Here is a 6,774-nt window from a genome sequence, read left to right as displayed (position 1 = left end):
TTAGCATTTTCAGTGGTGATGGGAACAGGGAGGAAATTGATTTAAGATCTAGGGAAATGAGGAGACAATTGTGGTTGTGAACTAGAAATTAAAGAATCCAGAGAAAATGTAGAGGGGTTGGCTAAAATTGGAGCACAGACAATTCATCCAGAGTTGCAGGAGGAAAGGCAATATATAGTTTAGGTGGATATGCAATATATGAAGGCAAAGTACAGGTTGAGGTAAGTTGGAGGGTTTTGTGGTAGAAGCCTATGGAAGTTTTTTTCTGATGGTCTCTGATTACTTAATTAAATGAGAATCAAGGCTATTACCTAAGAGTGAAGAAAATGGATTGATAAACAGAGTATAAAATAGTTATACACAAGAATGGAAGCATGAATTAGGTAAGGAAATATGATTAGATTATAAAAAAGCTCTAAGGACTCATTTGAGATCAAGGGTTTAAAGTGAGACTAGTTATTGTATTTGTGTGTGTGTGTGCTTTAAATTTTAAACTTTTTATTTTGAAATACTTTCAAACTTACAGAACAGTTACAAAAATAATACAAACCCCATACAGAGAACTCCAACATATTCCTAGCCCTATTTATCCAGATGCAGCAATTTTAACATTTTGCCACATTTATTATATTATTCTATTGCTTTAATATTTTTGTTTACTTGGGCCATCAGTTCCTGTTTCGTTATATGCTTTGTAATCTTTTCTTGTAACCTGGACATTTTGATATTTTCATGTATTATCATTGAATTGTCTGTTCCTTAAGTTTGTATCCAGCCAGTTTTATGACAGAGCTTTCCTTGAATGCCAGGAACCAACAACAACAAAAAAAGAGAACACTTTTCCCAGTCTTTGCAGAGTGACCTGTGCTAGTGCTGTCTATCAGGGCTTATCCATACAAAGAGTTTAGAGAATAGCTTGAGGCCAAAATGTAGGGGTTGCATTGATTCTTTTTTGTTTGTTTGCCTTATATTTTTACTGCCACAAAATTGTCCATATTTTTTTGTTCTTCCAATACAATCAGACATTCACTGCCACTTATAAAGTGAGGGATGTGAACTAAGACATATTAACTGTTTCAGTGAACAGATTTTGTGAAGTGCCTTCTGTTTTAGTACTTTAAGTTTATCACATTTTGTTGACTTCTGACATTCCACTTTCCTAGACTATAGGAAAGATCTGTTTATGTAGTTTGTTTTTAAAATGTGCCAATGCCTGTACATTAACAAGATTTCTAAAAACAAAGTTGTATAAAACATTTAATTTATTGATCTTTTTTTGGAAATTTGATGCATCACCACTCTATTATAACTGAGTCATTAATCTTGTAGCCTCATCAACATTAACTGGTTTGTTTTCATGATGCTGCTGAGGAATCTTCTGTTTTTGTAGAGGTTCAAGGGAAAGGCCTTTTGAGAAGCGTGCAAGTTCCTTTTGTATATCTACAAAAGCTTTATTTACTCTGTTAACTTTTTCATCATCCACAGTGTTTATCTTCTTAAGATTCATGGTAACTGATTTTGCTTTATTTTTATTCTTAAAGTTTTTTGGCTGGCTATGTGAAATACATTCCTAGACTTCTGCCCTGTTAGTTTGTTCTTGGCCATTTTCCCTCACCAGTCCTTCGATACCCAGGTGCAGCTAGCTGCTCAAGCACATTGATTCTTTACATGCACATGTCTTGTCTTGGGCATGTGCATGTGGCCCTTGGAATTACCCCATTCACATGGTTACAAATGTCCCCTTTTCCCTAGGAGACAATTTTCCCATGGTGCTGTGCACTACACTGTGCATCCCACAGCCAGCAATCCCTTGCCTCATGTAACCACTTGACTATTCTCCAAAAGCATTCTGTAGGTGAGCTCAGTAAGCTGGCTTCTATGTAAGAGCAAGTTCTGGGATACTGAGTCCCTAAGGCCACCACCAGACAGATTGGGCTAGATGTGCATGCTCCCAGTATGTGCATCAGGATTACTCTACTCCCTCTGCAACTGTTTGGGAGTGTGGGCTAGCTCTGTGCCAGGGATCTGTGTTTGGGAGTGTGGGCTAGCTCTGTGCCAGCCTGGTGAGGGGTGGGGAAGGGGCTAGCCTGAGCATCACAAAATCTTACCTCTTTTAAGTGTTTTTTTTTTTTTTCCCCTTGATTCAGCACTCATTTTGTTATTGCAATCTGTTAACTGTTTTCTGGAGCTTTGAGAAAGATATTTCTGCCAGTTCTTGCTGGTTGTTCAAAGTTTTTGTGAGGGCACAGAACCCTAAAGCATCTCATTCTGCCATCTTGATTGGGGCAGGTTGTTCTTGTGTCTTTGCTCAGTCATACAAGGTACAAGACATGGAGGGAATTGGATTTGTATAGGATTGGGATTTTATAAGGCATAAACAAGGGAAGATGAAAGGGACAGATGAGCTAAGGCTTATGCAGGATAGTAGTGATTATAATAATGGGCCATGGAATCCAAGGTGGGGGCTGCAGTGAGGACATGAAGTGAGTTTCAGTTCAAACACGGCCAATTTCAAAGAGGAATCAAAGAATTTTGGGAGGAGTAGGAAGGAGTTGCATGCTTGAAATTGACATTATGGAGGACTGCAGATGTGGGTAATAGCAAGGTCTATTGTATAACCATTGGGGGGTGATTGAAGTGAGGTAAAGGACCAGATTCTGGAGGAGGGCAAATTAGTAATGGAGAGGCCAGTATTGAGACTTTGTCTACCTCAGTGATTCTCCATCCTGGCTTCAATTAAAATTATCCAGGGAGCGTTTAAAAAATATCCAAATCCAGGCTCCATACCAGACCAATTAAACCAGAATCTCTGTGGATGGGACTTGTGCACTGGTGCTACTTTAAAGCTCCTCATAAAGCCAGTTTGCAGTCAAGGTTGAGAATTATTGATAGATGTGGATAGAAATAATGATGGAAAGAGAAAGGAACTGAAAACCTTTAAAGAATGGAACAGGGGAAGTGGTGACCAGGATGTCTGTCCATGATGACTGTTGCACACACTTGTAGAATAATAGTAGTACATAGATGTGAAACATCTTGATTCGGTCTCCCAGAACTATTATTGAGTATTTGGATTCCCAGTCCCCTTGCAATATTTCAGTTCTTGAAACGAAGAATGCACTCACCCCTTTGGTTCTGTGTTAGAGAATCTTTCTAGCACTATGGTGGTTTGAAGCTGAATGAACCCTAGAAAAACATATTCTTAAATTTAATCCATTCCTGTGGGCATGAACCCATTGCAAGTAGGACCTTCTGATGAGGTTATTTCAGTTAAGAATGTGTGGCCCACCTCCTTCAGGAGGAGTCTTAATCCTATTACTGGAGTCCTTTTTAAGCCGAGTGAAATTCAGACAGAGAGAAAGCTACAGGAGGCAAGAAGCTAAACCAGGAATAGAAGGGAGAGACCAGGAGATGCTGCCATGTGCCTTGCCATGTGACAAGCTAATGACCCCAGGCTCACTGGCAGCCAGCCCCAGAATGCCACCATCTTCAGACAGAAAGCATCGCCTTGATGATTCCTTGATTTGTACTTTCTTTTAGCTTCAAAACCGTAAGCAAACAAATTCCCAATTGTTTAAGCCAAACCATTGCATTGGTATTTGCTTGAGCAGCCCAGGAAACTAAAACAGGCACTAAAATATTTGATTGACAAGTATGGTCTATGACAATCCCCCATTGTCCTTAAGTATGCACTGTGGTAAATAGAATAGAACTGTGGCTACCAACATCAAAGTTTTCTATACAGTACAGAATGAGAAAAAGAACAGTGAAAATTAAATTAAGCATATATTTCTCTAAAATTTCTGGAAGGCCACTGCTTCCAAAACAAACTGGATTTATACACATTAAAAACAAAATCTATGTTTTTGAATTCCCTGCTTTAATTATCCAGGAAGCTTTGCAGGTATTTGGGCTGCTGAGGCAGATTTTTCCCCAAAGTTTTACATTGAAAAATGTCACATCAGCCCTTCCTGCCTTGAAATTTAATTTTTATTTTGCCCTTGCAATCTCTTTTGATTCAATTTTACAATACTCAGCAAAAGCTAATGTAGCTGTCAGACCTTTTCACGAACAATCATTGTTGGTACTTTTTCCAGGGTTGGTCTTCTATCACATGTTTAAAAGATGGAACATAAACTTCTTTCTGGTTTCCTCATGGTTTTACATTGTTTTTGTTGTATGTAAATTTTTAAGAATGTTGCTCTAAATCATGTATCTTTAAAAAAGATCATGGAAGTAAACTTTTTGATATGTATATGAATCTAGGGTTGGCAGAGATTATTGCATTTAAAGATAATGCAACAATTCTACAAGAGTAGGAAAAAAAAGAATAGTTCTACTTTCTCACTGTGGTGAAATTGGGTATGAGACGTGCTGATGAACTCTACTATTTGGAAATGGTTTTTCCGGCTAAGTGTAATAGGAAGGATCAGCTTTATGAGTAGATGGGAAGGGCAGATCTTTATACCAATAATTTAAGGGCCCTGAAATATTTTTATCACATTGCCTGAAAGATATGTTTGGAGATTTAAACATTTAAGGGTTGAATTTTTTTTTTTTTCATTCCTCAAGAACTCCCAATTCAAATGCCTGTAACACTGGGAATCCATATCATCTAACTTTGGAGTGCTGAGTACTTAATCTAGCTAAGTGCTGAGATGTACAGAGAGAAGATATGTCTCTTCTGGTAAGAAGTCAGACTAGGTGAGAGGTGAGAATAGGAGCAAATCATGTAGGACCACAGAAGTGCGGTGGTATGTGCTCTATAATTATATTGAAGTTTTGCCTTTTGCTAGACTTGCTCTGAGGCCCAGTGGGAATATGCTGAGAGCAGAAGGCCAAAGAAACCATATCTATATATTAGTTTTTGAGTGTGTTTGGGTGTGCATGGTGGTATCATGGGGCCATGATTTCATATAATAAACAAGTTCCTACAAAGGAATTTTTGAGATAAGGAATTCAATGAATCATCAAGAAGCAAAATTGGTTTATTTTTAGTAAAATGTCAGATGCCAGTATATTAGCAAATATAGAATATTATAAGAACCTGAAACCTTTTTCAAAATCAATTGTTAACAAAATAGAATCTAGTTAATGAATAAGGACTTCACATTAGAAGCTATTTAACAAAGATGCGTCAGAGAGTGTTGGTAATAAACCATTCCTGGCAATCATCCTCTTAGTATTCTACTTTATATAATTAAATTGTAGTGAGAAAAAGAAAAAAGGAAAATGAAGAAATATAATAAAGGATCTTTTGACCTCAGATGTAATTTAAATGATTCATACTGGCAGAAATGCACCCTTTGTAAAGCAGCTACTGCTTTTTACTTTAATGGGGTTTTTTTGGAGGTGGGGCGGGGGGGGGGATTCTGGTATTAGTTAGTTCAGCCATTCAAAGGAAAATTTTAATTATAAAAATATGAAAATGATATTTCAAAAACAAAAAGAAGGACTTGGTTTTACACATACAGACACAAACACACACCAGGTGTATATAACATGTGTATACCCGTATGTATTTATATACACACACTATACATATCCACCTACACACGCACACACAAACATAATAGGGAGACCTAGCTGAGCTTATAGTGTAAAGAGAGATTAGACATGTGAGACCTTGCAAACAGCTTTGCTTACCCACTCCCATCCCCCAAAGATAGTTCTTTGAGTGAGTTGAATGTATAAGGACTTCTGTTTATTTGACTAAAGGAGGAAAAAGGATGCTGATACAAGGGCAACTGGGACAGAGAAAAGAGACAGAAGAGACAAAAATATTAGAAGGACAAGACACTGTAGTGGCTACATACTTGTCAATTTACCTAAGCTGGAAGTGCTTTCTCCAGAATTCCCTTCCTGTTTGGTTTGGAGCTAGAGTCAGCCACAAGAGAAATTTGAGAGCAATATGGGAGCTGGTAGTAAAGCAGTGGCTATTACACTCTAAAGGTTGGTGTAGGATGACAGGTATTCTTGTTGTTCGTATGCTTTGTTGCATCTGCTTGCTCACCTTGTCGATGTGGAGAATCAGCAGGATTTATGGCTCTTCTGGTTCTCGTAGGATCTCCTCCTTTGGCGTCTCAAGTCCTGGGTCAAGTGCCTGTGCATCTCAGTGGTGAAGGCTATCAACTTCTCCTGCAGATCGCCAAGGTCAACAAGTTTAGAGGTGGTGACAGACATGAGATCCAGTTTGTCCTCATGGGTTCTATTTGTTCCTGTGGGTTTGGGTTATCATTGCTCTTCTCCAGTCCCATCTAGATTTTCTTCTCAACTGCCAGCCATGCTTACCCATAGCAATTCAGGCCCAACACCAGTTTCAGAGGCAACTGTATTCATGTGCCTAAAGAAGGCAAGACTTTGACCAAGTACCTGCGTCTACAACACATTATAGGAAAAATAAGGAATGTAATGGATTTGGTTGTTTGCTTTTTAGTGCATTGGGAACAAAAATCATGTGCTTACACCTTTAAATTTCTAGCTCAAAGTCTAGATAAGGGAGCAGAAAACTTCCATGTCTGCCCGAAAATAAATTTGTCATGAGTAGTGTACGTACATGTGTGTCATGATCGGGACTGTTGTGTGTGTGGTATCTGTGCATATCTCCTGTAGTTGCATTGCTGAGTATTCTGAAAATCAAACCCAAAGCCTAATTCTGAGTATCTGTATTACAGTACAAATTGAATTCCTAATCTTGCAGGTTTCTTATGCACAGTTTAGGGCATTTGGCAGGGTAGGGTGGAGGAGTGGAAGCCTGATAATTGGGATGGAGAC

The 6,774-nt window shown here is 38.4% G+C and overlaps 1 pseudogene; it reads right to left on the bottom strand.

The window, feature by feature from the left end:
* Positions 1-1,303: 1,303 nt before the first annotated feature.
* Positions 1,304-1,605, bottom strand: LOC119528744 (annotated as a pseudogene).
* Positions 1,606-6,774: the final 5,169 nt, after the last annotated feature.

The sequence above is a fragment of the Choloepus didactylus genome, chromosome 3, assembly GCF_015220235.1.
Source record: "Choloepus didactylus isolate mChoDid1 chromosome 3, mChoDid1.pri, whole genome shotgun sequence".
In the NCBI taxonomy this organism is placed as follows: domain Eukaryota; kingdom Metazoa; phylum Chordata; class Mammalia; order Pilosa; family Megalonychidae; genus Choloepus; species Choloepus didactylus.
This window is presented reverse-complemented; position numbering and strand designations above follow the sequence as displayed.